This window comes from Triticum urartu, chromosome 6 (assembly GCF_003073215.2).
Source record: "Triticum urartu cultivar G1812 chromosome 6, Tu2.1, whole genome shotgun sequence".
NCBI lineage: Eukaryota > Viridiplantae > Streptophyta > Magnoliopsida > Poales > Poaceae > Triticum > Triticum urartu.
The window spans coordinates 484,101,113-484,117,698 of NC_053027.1; positions in this window are offsets into that span (position 1 = coordinate 484,101,113).

The window sequence follows — 16,586 nt, forward strand, 5'->3', positions numbered from 1 at the left end:
ATTCAGGGAGGCCGACCCGGACAGGATCCGGCAGCAGGACGTCTTCTATATAGAACCATTCCAAGGGCCAGTCTTCGGACGCCTTCTTTGGGGTTCCGGGCAGATATCCGGTCCCGGCGATGCGCCATACTTCGGCTCCGCCCACTTGATACATTGACCCCTCCTTAGAGCGGGGCACAAGGCAGAATAAACTTTTCCATAGCCCGAAATGAGCCTCGATGCCTAAAAACAGCTCGCAGAGGGCTACGTAGCCCGCGATATGCAATACGGAGGCTGGCGTGAGATTGTGTAGCTGGAGGCCGTAGAACTCCAGCAGCCCCCAGAGGAATGGATGGATTGGAAACCCGAGCCCCCTTATTAAATAAGGGACAAGGCACACCCGCTCTCCTTTGGAGGGATTGGGGGCACTCTCCACTTGCTTTCCGCCGTTATAGATGGCAAGACCGGCTCGAACCGGGACCATGTAGGCCGGGGGGAGAAATCCCTTGGTCTGGAGCTTCACCAGCTCACTCTGCGGGATGGAGCATCTCTCCCAATACCCGGGCTAAGGTCTGGAAGGGCGAGGGGAGGAGTTGTGACGACTGGCCATGGTGGAATGGACCTTCGTCGGATGCGCTCTGATGAACACTCACGAAGGGGGGAAGATGTGGTTTGGATCTAAATCCTCGTCCCCTTAAATAGGGCAGCTCATTTACGCGGCTAGGGGTGTGAATGTAAAAGCACTCAGACTTTTCATATTCATTTGACACATGGGAAGCGGCCATTATTGGGCATAGAAGCCAAGGAGCGCAACATCTACAAGAAACCAGACTTTATTCAACAGGTACACGGAATTTGGGGTAGAACCCGCCTTGCAATGCCGAAGACAATCTACGCGCCGGACTCATCGTCATTGAAGCCTGGTTCGGGGGCTACTGAGGGAGTCCTGGATTAGGGGGTGTTCGGATAGCTGAACTATACCTTCAGCCGGACTCCTGGACTATGAAGATACAAGATTAAAGACTTCATCCCGTGTCCGGAAAGGACTTTCCTTGGCATGGAAGGCAAGCTTGGCGATACGGATATACAGATCTCCTACCATTGTAACCGACTTTGTGTAACCCTAACCCTCTCCAGTGTCTATATAAACCGGAGGGTTTTAGTCCGTAGGACAACATAGACAACAACAATCATACCATAGGCTAGCTTCTAGGGTTTAGCCTCTCCGATCTCGTGGTAGATCCACTCTTGTACTACCCATGTCATCAATATTAATCAAGCGGGACGTAGGGTTTTACCTCCATCAAGAGGGCCCGAACCTGGGTAAAACTTTGTGTCCCTTGCCTCCTGTTACCATCCAGCCTAGGCGCACAGTTCGGGACCCCCTACCCGAGATCCGCCGGTTTTGACACCAACAATCATGTTTTGTAACCAAGTTATCGGCAACTGGCAGGAGCCATATGGTTGTCGCTTTATTGTATGCAATGCAATTGCGCTGTAATGCTTTACTTTATCACTAAGCGGTTGCGATAGTCGTGGAAGCATAAGATTGGCGAGACGACAATGATGCTACGATGGTGATCAAGGTGTTGCGCCGGTGACGCTGGTAATCATGACGGTGCTTCGGAGATGGAGATCACAAGCACAAGATGATGATGACCATATCATATCACTTATATTGATTGCATGTGATGTTTATCTTTTATGCATCTTATCTTGCTTTGATTGACGGTAGCATTATAAGATGATCTCTCACTAAATTTCAAGATAAAAGTGTTCTCCCTGAGTATGCACCGTTGCCAAAGTTCATCGTGCCCAGACACCACGTGATGATCGGGTGTGATAAGCTCTACGTCCATCTACAACGGGTGCAAGCTAGTTTTGCACACGCAGAATACTCAGGTTAAACTTGACGAGCCTAGCATATGAAGATATGGCCTCGGAACACTGAGACCGAAAGGTCGAGCATGAATCATATAGTAGATATGATCAACATATTGATGTTCACCATTGAAGGCTACTCCATTTCACGTGATGATAGGTTATGGTTTAGTTGATTTGGATCACGTGATCACTTAGAAGATTAGAGGGATGTCTTTCTAAGTGGGAGTTCCTAAGTAATATGATTAATTGAACTTAAATTTATCATGAACTTAGTACCTGATAGTATCTTGCTTGTCTATGTTTGATTGTAGATAGATGGCCCGTGCTGTTGTTCCATTGAATTTTAGTGCGTTCCTTGAGAAAGCAAAGTTGAAAGATGATGCTAGCAATTACACGGACTGGGTCCGTAACTTGAGGATTAACCTCATTGCTGCACAGAAGAATTACGTCCTGGAAGCACCGCTAGGTGCCAGGTCTGCTGCTGGAGCAACACCAGATGTTATGAACGTCTGGCAGAGCAAAGCTGATGACTACTCGATAGTTCAGTGTGCCATGCTTTATGGCTTAGAATCGGGACTTCAACGACGTTTTGAATGTCATGGAGCATATGAGATGTTGCAGGAGTTGAAGTTAATATTTCAAGCAAATGCCCGGATTGAGAGATATGAAGTCTCCAATAAATTCTATAGCTGCAAGATGGAGGAGAATAGTTCTGTCAGTGAACATATACTCAAAATGTCTGGGCATCATAATCACTTGACTCAACTAGGAGTTAATCTTCCTGTTGATAGTGTCATTGACAGAGTTCTTCAATCACTGCCACCAAGCTACAAGAGCTTCGTGATGAACTATAACATGCAAGTGATGGATAATACAATTCCCGAGCTCTTCGCAATGCTAAAGGCTGCGGAGTTAGAAATCAAGAAGGAGCATCAAGTGTTGATGGTCAACAAGACCGCCAGTTTCAAGAAAAAGGGCAAAGGGAAGAAGAAGGGGAACTTCAAGAAGAACAGTAAGCAAGTTACTGCTCAGGAGAAGAAACCCAAATCTGGACCTAAGCCTGAAACTGAGTGCTTCTACTGCAAGCAGACTGGACACTGGAAGCGGAACTGCCCCAAGTATTTGGCGGATAAGAAGGATGGCAAGGTGAACAAAGGTATATGTGATATACATGTTATTGATGTGTACCTTACTAGAGCTCGCAGTAGCACCTGGGTATTTGATACTGGTTCTGTTGCTAACATTTGCAACTCGAAACAGGGACTACAGATTAAGCGAACACTGGCAAAGGACGAGGTGACGATGCGCGTGGGAAATGGTTCCAAAGTCGATGTGATCTCGGTCGGCACGCTACCTCTACATCTACCTTCGGGATTAGTTTTAGACCTAAATAATTGTTATTTGGTGCCAGCGTTGAGCATGAACATTATATCTGGATCTTGTTTGATGCGAGACGGTTATTCATTTAAATCAGAGAATAATGGTTGTTCTATTTATATGAGTAATATCTTTTATGGTCATGCACCCTTGAAGAGTGGTCTATTTTTGATGAATCTTGATAGTAGTGATACACATATTCATAATGTTGAAGCCAAAAGATGCAGAGTTGATAATGATAGTGCAACTTATTTGTGGCACTGCCATTTAGGTCATATCGGTGTAAAGCGCATGAAGAAACTCCATACTGATGGACTTTTGGAATCACTTGATTATGAATCACTTGGTACTTGCGAACCGTGCCTCATGGGCAAGATGACTAAAACGCCGTTCTCCGGTACTATGGAGAGAGCAACGGATTTGTTGGAAATCATACATACAGATGTATGTGGTCTGATGAATATTGAGGCTCGTGGCGGATATCGTTATTTTCTCACCTTCACAGATGATTTAAGCAGATATGGGTATATCTACTTAATGAAACATAAGTTTGAAACATTTGAAAAGTTCAAAGAATTTCAGAGTGAAGTTGAAAATCATTGTAACAAGAAAATAAAGTTTCTACGATCTGATCGTGGAGGAGAATATTTGAGTTACGAGTTTGGTCTACATTTGAAACAATGTGGAATAGTTTCGCAACTCACGCCACCCGGAACACCACAACGTAATGGTGTGTCCGAACATCGAAATAGTACTTTACTAGATATGGTGCGATCTATGATGTCTCTTACAGATTTACCGCTATCATTTTGGGGTTATGCTTTAGAGACGGCTGCATTCACGTTAAATAGGGCACCATCGAAATCCGTTGAGACGACACCTTATGAACTGTGGTTTGGCAAGAAACCAAAGTTGTCGTTTCTGAAAGTTTGGGGCTGCGATGCTTATGTGAAAAAGCTTCAACCTGATAAGCTCGAACCCAAATCGAAGAAATGTGTCTTCATAGGATACCCAAAGGAAACTGTTGGGTACACCTTCTATCACAGATCCGAAGGCAAGACTTTCGTTGCTAAGAATGGATCCTTTCTAGAGAAGGAGTTTCTCTCGAAAGAAGTGAGTGGGAGAAAAGTAGAACTTGATGAGGTAACTGTACCTGCTCCCTTATTGGAAAGTAGTACATCACAGAAACCGGTTTCTGTGACACCTACACCAATTAGTGAGGAAGCTAATGATAATGATCATGAAACTTCAGATCAAGTTACTACCGAACCTCGTATATCAACCAGAGTAAGATCCTCACCAGACTGGTACGGTAATCCTGTTCTGGAAGTCATGCTACTAGATCATGATGAACCTACGAACGAAGCGATGGTGAGCCCAGATTCCGCAAAGTGGCTAGAAGCCATGAAATCTGAGATGGGATCCATGTATGAGAACAAAGTGTGGACTTTGGTTGACTCGCCCGTTGATCGGCAAGCAATTGAGAATAAATGGATCTTCAAGAAGAAGACTGACGCCGATGGTAATGTTACAGTCTACAAAGCTCGACTTGTTGCGAAAGGTTTTCGACAAGTTCAAGGGATTGACTACGATGAGACCTTCTCACCCGCAGTGATGCTTAAGTCTGTCCGAATCATGTTAGCAATTGCCGCATTTTATGATTATGAAATTTGGCAAATGGATGTCAAAACTGCATTCCTGAATGGATTTCTGGAAGAAGAGTTGTATATGATGCAACCATAAGGTTTTGTCGATCCAAAGGGAGCTAACAAAGTGTGCAAGCTCCAGCGATCCATTTATGGACTGGTGCAAGCCTCTCGGAGTTGGAATAAACGCTTTGATAGTGTGATCAAAGCATTTGGTTTTGTACAGACTTTTGGAGAAGCCTGTATTTACAAGAAAGTGAGTGGGAGCTCTGTAGCATTTCTGATATTATATGTGGATGACATATTATTGATTGGAAATGATATAGAATTTCTGGATAGCATAAAGGGATACTTTAATAAGAGTTTTTCAATGAAAGACCTCGGCGAAGCTGCTTACATATTGGGCATTAAGATCTATAGAGATAGATCAAGACGCTTAATTGGACTTTCACAAAGCACATACCTTGACAAGGTTTTGAAGAAGTTCAAAATGGATCAAGCAAAGAAAGGGTTCTTGCCTGTGTTACAAGGTATGAAGTTGAGTAAGACTCAATGTCCGACCACCGCAAAAGATAGAGAGAAAATGAAAGATGTTCCCTATGCTTCAGCCACAGGCTCTATCATGTATGCAATGCTGTGTACCAGACCTGATGTGTGCCTTGCTATAAGTCTAGCAGGGAGGTACCAAAGTAATCCAGGAGTGGATCACTGGACAGCGGTCAAGAACATCCTGAAATACCTGAAAAGGACTAAGGATATGTTTCTCGTATATGGAGGTGAAAAGAGCTCATCGTAAATGGTTACGTTGATGCAATCTTTGACACTGATCTGGACGATTCTAAATCGCAAACTGGATACGTGTTTTACTGAACGGTGGAGCTGTCAGTTGGTGCAATTCTAAACAAAGCGTCGTGCAGGATCTACATGTGAAGCGGAGTACATAGTTGCTTCAGAAGCAGCAAATGAAGGAGTCTGGATGAAGGAGTTCATATCCGATCTAGGTGTCATACCTAGTGCATCGGGTCCAATGAAAATCTTTTGTGACAATACTGGTGCAATTGCCTTGACAAAGGAATCCAGATTTCACAAGAGAACCAAGCACATCAAGAGACGCTTCAATTCCATTCGGGATTTAGTCCAAGTGGGAGACATAGAAATTTGCAAGATACATACGGATCTGAATGTTGCAGACCAGCTGACTAAGCCTCTTCCACGATCAAAACATGATCAGCACCAAGGCTTCCATGGGTGTTAGAATCATTACTGTGTAATCTAGATTATTGACTCTAGTGCAAGTGGGAGACTGAAGGAAATATGCCCTAGAGGCAATAATAAAGTTATTATTTATTTCCTTATATCATGATAAATGTTTATTATTCATGCTAGAATTGTATTAACCGGAAACATAATACATGTGTGAATACATAGACAAACAGAGTGTCACTAGTATGCCTCTACTTGACTAGCTCGTTGATCAAAGATGGTTATGTTTCCTAACCATAGACATGAGTTGTCATTTGATTAACGGGATCACATCATTAGGAGAATGATGTGATTGACTTGACCCATTCCGTTAGCTTAGCACTTGATCGTTTAGTTGTTGCTATTGCTTTCTTCATGACTTATACATGTTCCTATGACTATGAGATTATGCAACTCCCGTTTACCGGAGGAACACTTTGTGTGCTACCAAACGTCACAACGTAACTGGGTGATTATAAAGGTGCTCTACAGGTGTCTCCGAAGGTACTTGTTGGGTTGGCGTATTTCGAGATTAGGATTTGTCACTCCGATTGTCGGAGAGGTATCTCTGGGCCCTCTCGGTAATGCACATCACTTAAGCCTTGCAAGCATTGCAACTAATGAGTTAGTTGCGGGATGATGTATTACGGAACGAGTAAAGAGACTTGCCGGTAACGAGATTGAACTAGGTATTGAGATACCGACGATCGAATCTCGGGCAAGTAACATACCGATGACAAAGGGAACAACGTATGTTGTTATGCGGTCTGACCGATAAAGATCTTCGTAGAATATGTAGGAGCCAATATGAGCATCCAGGTTCTGCTATTGGTTATTGACCGGAGACGTGTCTCGGTCATGTCTACATAGTTCTCGAACCCGTAGGGTCCGCACGCTTAAAGTTCGGTGACGATCGTAATTAGGGTTTTTGTGTTTTGATGTACCGAAGGTTGTTCGGAGTCCCGGATGTGATCACGGACATGACGAGGAGTCTCGAAATGGTCGAGACATAAAGATTGATATATTGGAAGCCTATATTTGGATATCGGAAACGTTCCGGGTGAAATCGAGATTTTACCGGAGTACCGGGGGGTTACCGGACCCCCCCCCTCGGGGGGGTTATTGGGCCTACATGGGCCATAAGGGAGAAGAGGAGGGCCAGCCAGGGCAGGCCGCGCGCCCCTCCCCCCTAGTCCGAATAGGACAAGTAAGGGGGGGCGCCCCCCTTTCCTCTTTCTCCCTTCCTCCTTCCTTTTCCAACAAGGCAAGAGGGGGGAGTCCTACTCCCGGTTGGAGTAGGACTCCTCCAGGCGCACCCATAGGGCCGGCCGCACCCCCCTCTCCCTCCTTTATATACTGAGGCAAGGGGGCACCCCATGACACACAAGTTGATCCTCGTGATCGTTCCTTAGCCGTGTGTGGTGCCCCCTTCCACCATATTCCACCTCGGTCATATCGTAGCGGTGCTTAGGCGAAGCCCTGCGTCGGTAGAACATCATCACCGTCATCCACGCCGTCGTGCTGACGAAACTCTCCCTCAACGTTTTGCTGGATCGGAGCTCGAGGGACGTCACCGAGTTGAACGTGTGCAGAACTCGGAGGTGCCGTACGTTCGGTACTTGGATCGGTCGGATCGGGAAGACGTACGACTACTTCCTCTACGTTGTGTCAATGCTTCCGTTGCCGGTCTACGAGGGTACGTAGACAACACTCTCCCCTCTCGTTGCTATGCATCACCATGATCTGCGTGTGCGGTAGGAAATTTTGAAATTACTACCTACGTTCCCCAACAGTAGTTGACATAGTATTTGTGGCAAAGCCACCGTTCATAATTCTTTCATACATGTCACTCTTGGTTCATTGCATATCCCGGTACACCGCCAGAGGCATTCATATAGAGTCATCTTTGTTCTAGTATCGAGTTGTAATCATTGAGTTGTAAATAAATAGAAGTGTGATGATCATCATTATTAGAGCATTGTCCCAAGTGAGGAATAAAAAAAGAAAGGCCATAAAAAAGAGAAGGCCCCCAAAAAAGAGAAAGGCCATAAAAAAGAAAAGGCCCAAAAAATGAGAGAAAAAGAGAGAAGGGACAATGTTACTATCCTTTTACCACACTTGTGCTTCAAAGTAGCACCATGATCTTCATAGTAGAGAGTCTCTCATGTTATCACTTTCATATACTAGTGGAAAATTTTCATTATAGAAATTGGCTTGTATATTCCAACAATAGGCCTCCTCAAGTGCCCTTGGTCTTCGTGAGCAAGCAAGTTGGATGCGCACCCACTAGTTTATTTTGTTGAGCTTTCATACATTTATAGCTCTAGTGCATCTGTTGCATGGCAATCCCTACTCCTTGCATTAACATCAATCGGTGGGCATCTCCATAGCCCATTGATTAGCCTCGTTGATGTGAGACTTTCTCCTTTTTTGTCTTCTCCACATAACCCCCCTTATTATATTCTATTCCACCCATAGTACTATGTCCATGGCTCGCGCTCATATATTGCGTGAAAGTTTATAGGTTTGAGATTACTAAAGTATGAAACAATTGCTTAGCTTGTCATCGGGGTTGTGCATGATGAGAGCATTCTTGTGTGACGAAAATGAAACATGACTAAACTATATGATTTTGTAGGGATGAACTTTCTTTGGCCATGTTATTTTGAGAAGACATAATTGCTTAGTTAGTATGCTTGAAGTATTATCATTTTTATGTCAATATGAACTTTTGTCTTGAATCTTTCGGATCTAAATATTCATACCACAATTAAGAATAATTACATTAAAATTGTGCCAAGTAGCACTCCGCATCAAAAAAATCTATTTTTATCATTTACCTACTCGAGGACAAGCAGGAATTAAGCTTGGGGATGCTTGATACATCTCCAACGTATCTATAATTTTTGATTGCTCCATGCTATATTATCTACTGTTTTGGACTATATTGGGCTTTGTTTTCCACTTTTATATTGTTTTTGGGACTAACCTATAAATCGGAGGCCCAGTCCAGAATTGCTGTTTTTTTGCATGTTTTAGGGTTTCGAAGAAAAGGACTATCAAACGGAGTCCAAACGTAATGAAACCTTCGGGAACGTGATTTTCTCATCAGATAAGACCCAGGAGACTTGGACCCTCTGTCAAGAAAGCCACGAGGCGGTCACGAGGGTGGAGGGCACCCCCCTAGGGCGCGCCCCCCTGCCTCGTGGGCCCCTCGAAGCTCCACCGACGTACTTCTTCCTCCTATATATATCCACGTACCCCCAAACGATCAGAACAGGAGCCAAAAACCTAATTCCACCGCCGCAACTTTCTGTATCCACGAGATCCCATCTTGGGGCCTGTCCCGGAGCTCCGCCGGAGGAGGCATCGATCACGGAGGGCTTCTACATCATCATCCAAGCCTCTCCTATGAAGTGTGAGTAGTTTACTTCAGACCTACGGGTCCATAGTTAGTAGCTAGATGGCTTCTTCTCTCTTTTTGGATCTCAATACAATGTTCTCCCCCTCTCTTGTGGAGATCTATTCGATGTAATCTTCTTTTTGCGGTGTGTTTGTTGAGACCGATGAATTGTGGGTTTATGACCCAGTCTATCTATGAATAATATTTGAATCTTCTCTGAATTCTTTTATGTATGATTGGTTATCTTTGCAAGTCTCTTCGAATTATCAATTTGGTTTGGCCTACTAGATTGGTTGTTCTTGCCATGGGAGAAGTGCTTAAATTTGGGTTCGATATTACGGTGTCCTTTCCCAGTGACAGAAGGGGCAGCAAGGCACGTATTGTATCGTTGCCATCGAGGATAACAAGATGGTTTTTTTATCATATTGCATGAAACTATCCCTCTACATCATGTCATCTTGCTTAAGGCGTTACTCTGTTTTAACTTAATACTCTAGATGCATGTTGGATAGCGGTCGATGAGTGGAGTAATAGTAGTAGATGCAGAATCGTTTCGGTCTACTTGTCTCGGACGTGATGCCTATATACATGATCATACCTAGATATTCTCATAACTATGCTCAGTTCTGTCAATTGCTCAACAGTAGTTTGTTCACCCACCTTAGAATACTTATGCTCTTGAGAGAAGCCACTAGTGAAACCTATGGCCCCCGCGTCTCTTTATCATCATATCAATCTCCATCACTTTATTATTGCTTTGCTTTTACTTTGCTTTTACTTTTTACTCTGCATCTCTATACCAAAAATACCAAAAATATTATTTATCATCTCTATCAGATCTCACTTTCGTAAGTGACCGTGAAGGGATTGACAACCCCTAAGCGTGTTGGTTGCGTTGAGCTATTGTTTTTGTGTAGGTACGAGGGACTCGAGCGTAGCCTCCTACTGGATTGATACCTTGGTTCTCAAAAACTGAGGGAAATACTTACGCTACTTTGCTGCATCATCCTCTCCTCTTCGGGGAAATCCAACGCAGTGCTCAAGAGGTAGCACCCTCATGTCTGTATTTTATTTTTATCGACACATCTATCTCTAAACATGTGGACATATTTTTCGATTTCGGCTTTTGCTTGAGGACAAGCGGGGTCTAAGCTTGGGGGAGTTGATACGTCCATTTTGCTTCATGCTTTTATATCAATATTTATTACATTATGGGCTGTTATTACACATTATGTCACAATACTTATGCCTATTCTATCTTATTTTACAAGGTTTACATAGAGGGAGAATGCCGGTAGCTGGGATTCTGGGCTGGAAAAGGAGCAAATATTAGAGAGCTATTCTGCATAGCTCCAAAAGTCCCGAACCTTCACGGGAGTTATTTCCATAATATATAAAAAATACTGAGCGCAAGAAGTACCAGAGGGGGGCCACCCACCAGCCACGAGGGTGGGGGCGCGCCCTACCCCCTTGGGCGCGCTCCCTGCCTCGTGGGCCCCCTGGTGGCCCTCCGATGCCCATTTTTGTCTATATGGAGTCTTTCGTTGAGAAAAAAACAATAAGCAAGCTTTCGGGACGAGACTCCGCCGCCACGAGGCGGAACCTTGGCGAAACCAATCTAGGGCTCCAGCGGAGCTGTTCTGCCGGGAAACTTCCCTCCAGGAGGGGGAAATCATCACCATCGTCATCACCAACGATCCTCTCATCGGGAGGGGGTCAATCTCCATCAACATCTTCACCAGCACCATCTCCTCTCAAACCCTAGTTCATCTCTTGTATCCAATCTTTGTATCCAAACCTCAGATTGGTACCTGTGGGTTGCTTGTAGTGTTGATTACTCCTTGTAGTTGATGCTAGTTGGTTTACTTGGCGGAAGATCATATGTTCAGATCCATTATGCATATTAATACCCCTCTGATTATGAACATGAATATGCTTTGTGAGTAGTTACGTTTGTTCCTGAGGACATGGGAGAAGTCTTGCTATTAGTAGTCATGTGAATTTGGTATTCGTTCGATATTTTGATGAGATGTATGTTGTCATCCCTCTTGGTGTCATGTGAAAGTCGATTACATGACACTTCACCATTGTTTGGGCCTAGAGGGAGGCATTGGGAAGTAATAAGTAGATGATGGGTTGCTAGAGTGACAGAAACTTAAACCCTAGTTTATGCATTGCTTCATAAGGGGTGGATTTGGATCCATATGTTTCATGCTATGGTTAGGTTTACCTTAATACTTTTGTTGTAGTTGCGGATGCTTGCAATAGGGGTTAATCATAAGTGGGATGCTTGTCCAAGTAAGGACAGTACCCAAGCACCGATCCACCCACATATCAGATTATGAAAGTACCGAACGCGAATCATATGATCGTGATGAAAACTAGCTTGACGATAATTCTCATGTGTCCTCGGGAGCGCTTTACATCATATAAGAGTTTGTTCAGGCTTGTCCTTTGCTACAAAAAGGATTGGGCCATCTTGCTGCACCTTATTCACTTTTGTTACTTGCTACTCGTTACCAATTACCTTATCACAAAACTATCTGTTACGGATAATTTCAGTGCTTCCAGAGAATACCTTGCTGAAAACCGCTTATCATTTCCTTCTGCTCCTCGTTGGGTTCGACACTCTTACTTATCGAAAGGACTACGATAGATCCCCTATACTTGTGCGTCATCATCCACCGCCCCGCAGCCACAGCAGCCCCACCGCACGCCAGGCGCCGCCGCCTCCCGCGCCACAACACGACTCCTTGCCGAGTGGCCGCTTCCCGTGTCGCGAACCGCACTAGGAGGAGGAAGAGGAGACCTTGCCGCTGCCTATGCCGATCGGCCTTTGCTCGGGGGCGCCTCCGGGCGGCGGCGGGGGGGGGGGGGGGGGGGGGGGGGGGGGGGGGGGGGGGGGGGGGGGGGGGGGGGGGGGGGGGCCCGAGAGGTGGCGGCTAGGGTTCGGCTGGCCTCTCACGGGAGAGGCACGAGGCGAACGAGGAAAGGGGGGCAATTAGCATCATGATTCAAAGCTAGGCCGCACCATTTCATGCACTCCATGGTCGTAGGTGGCTAAACAGAAGCAAAATGGCTTCAATTTCGATCTAGAACATAAATTCCCCTTCTCCCTCGAACCCTAACCCTAGAAGTGTGAGAAAGGAGCATATGCTAACCTAGCTTGTCACAAAATCGTTGTCAGACGAGGTTGGCAGATCATCCCAAGAAACCATGTACCTCCCATTGGTGGTGCAGTTCGGAGGCGGCGACGGCAGCTGCGGCGCCGGAGGGGAAGGAGTTGAGGAAAGAGAAAGAGCGGCTGGATGAAATTCCCCTCCCACACGCGCCGTTGATTTAACGAGACAACGGTAACGACTGTCTGGCCATGGCCGTTTGTCCGAGCCACATGGCTCTCGGCATGTGGGCCCGGGATGTTGTTTTTCACTTAGTCGCGGCGCGAAGCTGGTTTAGTGCATTTCGTTATTCACTTGACACGGAAGTGATGGTATTTTGTGATTTTTTTGGCAAAAGCGATAGTCATGGAGTACCCTAGCCACAAATGTGATGGTTTCAAGGAATTTACTCAGGCTTGCGGGGAAAAATATGTCCAGACCACTCGCCGGATCGATAGATGCCCGCGTTGGATGGCACAACACGTTTGAACCACATGGTCGGCATATATGCGGATCGTTTGAGCCTTTGAGGGTCGGGCGTTAGAGATGCCCTTAGACATAACCTTGCATGTATACATAGGCGTAGCCCAGAAGGAAGCAAATGTGCATCTAGTTGCTACATTTACTAGTACAATGTAAATTCAAAATAAATAAGTTTCCCTCTATTCACTTTTGTAAGTCATTTAGAACAGCTGAAATTAAACTGTTTTAGATGCTGTCTTATAAATGTCTAAAAGGCCTTATAAAAATAAACGGAGGGAGTAGTACAATGAAGACTGGCCAATTTACTGTCAGCTTGCCAAGTCGTCGTCCACTCGGTCAAACCGGCCTAGATTCTTTTTTTCGCCAAGGAAACCTCCCTAGATTCACCTTGAGCCGATCCGCTTGACATAAAAGAAATACCACTAGGTCAGGCATGCAGGTCGATCGGCTTCTCCCCACCGCTAGCAATAGCATTTGCAAGATCACCTCAGCCCTATAAAAACCCACGCATTCCCTTCATCTACCATCAACCGATCCCATCTACTACTAGCACTTAGCTACGATCTCATAATAGCTTCCATTAAGCTTGTCTCACTGAGCTTGGTTGTGCTACTGAGCATTGGGCTAGCCAGCGCACAGGGCACACGAGATGGAGGAGGTCTACGTGACTGCCGAGGGTGGCAGCAGTGGATCCGATGCAAGTGCCCGGGGTGGTGCATCCCAGATAGGCCGCACTGCGTTCGCTGGGTCTGGCTTTGCCACCGCTGGCTCAAGCTCTAGCTGGGAAGACGAACCGTGCGGCAACTGGTTTCCAGGTCCTCGACCTGGTTATGGTTATCCTCCTAAGGGTGGATGCACCGGAGGTGGTCAGAATATCGGTATCGATAGTGCCGCGCATCCTTAATTTTTCTCAGTGTGATAAATCTGAAGGCGGAACCCAAAGTTTTATGTTTTTCCCTTTTGCACCTTGGCCTCGTTAGTTTGCTGCGTTTTACTTTCATATATACTTTCATCATGTACTATGGAGGAATCAATAAAGGGCCCCATCATATTAAAGGATGTATCAGCTTATGTTATTACTAATAGTCTTGCCCACTTTGCCTTACGCTCATATTTCTTACCTCAGAATTCCATGTCATATTTGTTGTCTTCGTAATTTAGATTGGCAAGAAATATAGCTAGCGTTTCGAAAAACGACTAAATATGGAAAGGAAAGCAGTTATTCCTAATGGCTGGGTAGACTCGCCCTAATTAATTCAGTTCTTAGCAGCAGTTTGCCGATGTACAAGCTCTTTTTTTTTTCCTAATATCTAAGGGGGTGGTACTGGTACGCCTAGGTTTACTTTTGCTGTGGTATAGAAGATGCAGATCTACTCGTTAACGATCGTCGAAACAGAAAACGTGCACACGAAAGTTGGGTAAAACAACGAAATGAAGCTAGTGGTCAAATAAAATTTCAAAGACTGGGTGCGAATTTTTGCCAAAATTCATCGGTTTTCATAACATGCACGCATGAACATGTTTGTGCTGTATAATAGAGGATGTAGATTTACTCGTTAACGATCGTCGAAATAGAAAACGTGCATACGACGGTTGTGTGAAACAACAAAAGAAGCTAGTGGTCAAAGAAAATTTCAAATGGTCGACCGGGTGCGAAGATTTGCCAACATTCATTGGTTTTCATAACATGCACACATAAACATGTTTGTGTGGGCATAATTGGAGACGTAGATCTACTCGTCAACCATCGTCGAAACAGAAAACATGCACACGACAGTCGTGTGAAACAACAAAAGAAGTTAGTGGTCAAAGAAAATTCAAACGGTCTACCGAATGCGATGATTTTGCTGAAATTTGTATAAAACCCTGCAAAGATTAGCACGAAATTCAAGATATACATTCAATGAAATTAGGACCGACCGTCTGAATGGAACATAACGCTGATGTGCATCTTTTTCGTGCAGAACTTATTTCGAATCGAAGCACCATGTGTAGAATAGAAGGGATCATGTCTAGGTGATTAGGGAGGTGAGTGGCATGACCTAAGCTCGAGGTGTATCGCTCGTGCCTGGCTCTAGAAATAAACGGTTGATTTAAGTGTTTCCCCGAGTCAGGTCCAGAGGTGTTTTTCCCCAGAGCCAGGCCGAAAGGTGCTTTTCTCCAGAGCTGTAGACTACCAAACGCCCAAAATCCTATTCAGCGCTTATGGCAATAGTTACAAGCTTATTCCGTCACTGTTGCCTACGCTTGATCTCCTGTTGAGCGTAACAGGCCGGCCCAAAAGTGTCTCATCCTAGGACCGGGCCGTTTTATTTCGTTGTTTTCGCTTGGTTTTTTGTTTAATTTTATTTGCTTTTTTCCTTTCCTTTTTCTTTCCCAAATTTGTGTGTTTTTTCAAATTCAAAAATATCTTTTTGATTCATAAAATATTTTCAAATCCGTGAACTTTTTCTTGAATTTGTGATCTTCTATATGTATTTTCTAAAACTCATGAACTTTTTCGAATTTATGATTTTTTTTTCAAATGTACGCACTTTTTTTTTGAAATGGAGGCAAAATTTTTACCTCATCGATTAATTAAGAAGAAGAGAATTGCCCAACTAATTTATGAAAAACCTGGCGAAAGTCAATACAAACGAAGAAGCACGAAGAAACTACTCCCACAACATGAAACCCCACAACCGCACAGGTGGGCTGCCAAACTCTCCAAATACACAACATCCACAAACCCCGACACTGCTACTACGTCAACTGACTCCCCACGAGAACACCTCGACAAAAGATATCAAACACCTCCCAACCCACAACGACAACCCAAACAAAGAGGACAAGCCGAGAGACCAAAAATCATCCATCAAGCAGCCATAGACACCTTGCTTTTGGCATCATTTTTGCCTTTGCCCATCTTCTTTTGTTTGCTCTTTATTAACGTCCCCATCAGGAGGCAAGCAATCGATCTGCCCAAACCAGGTCTAGCAACCTTCACGCTGACTAGCAAATCACAAAGTTCCTTCACGAAAAGAGCATTTGGATTTGGAGTAGGTGCCACCACAAGTAGCTCAATGGTCATGTCACTCACAGGCATCACCTGCCCGTCGGTCGCGGGCGAGGGAAGGGCAACAACATCAGAAACTCCGTATGCACCTTTTTCTTTTCAAATGTACGGTAATGACGTGACGAAGTCCGAACTCAAGTGGGTGGCCACTCGGATCGCTTTGGCGCAGAGGCTTCCATGCAGAGCGGGAAACTGCGGACACAAAAGTATACAAACCGACAAAAAAAATATTCAGGAGCAGTCAATTTATGCGAGGCAAATAACTGGAAAAACTGCACTTGACAATTTGTTCGGGGAGCAGACGACGCAACAACTAGAGGCTTGATTGCTTCACAACGAATCGATCTTATTGTTCCAGC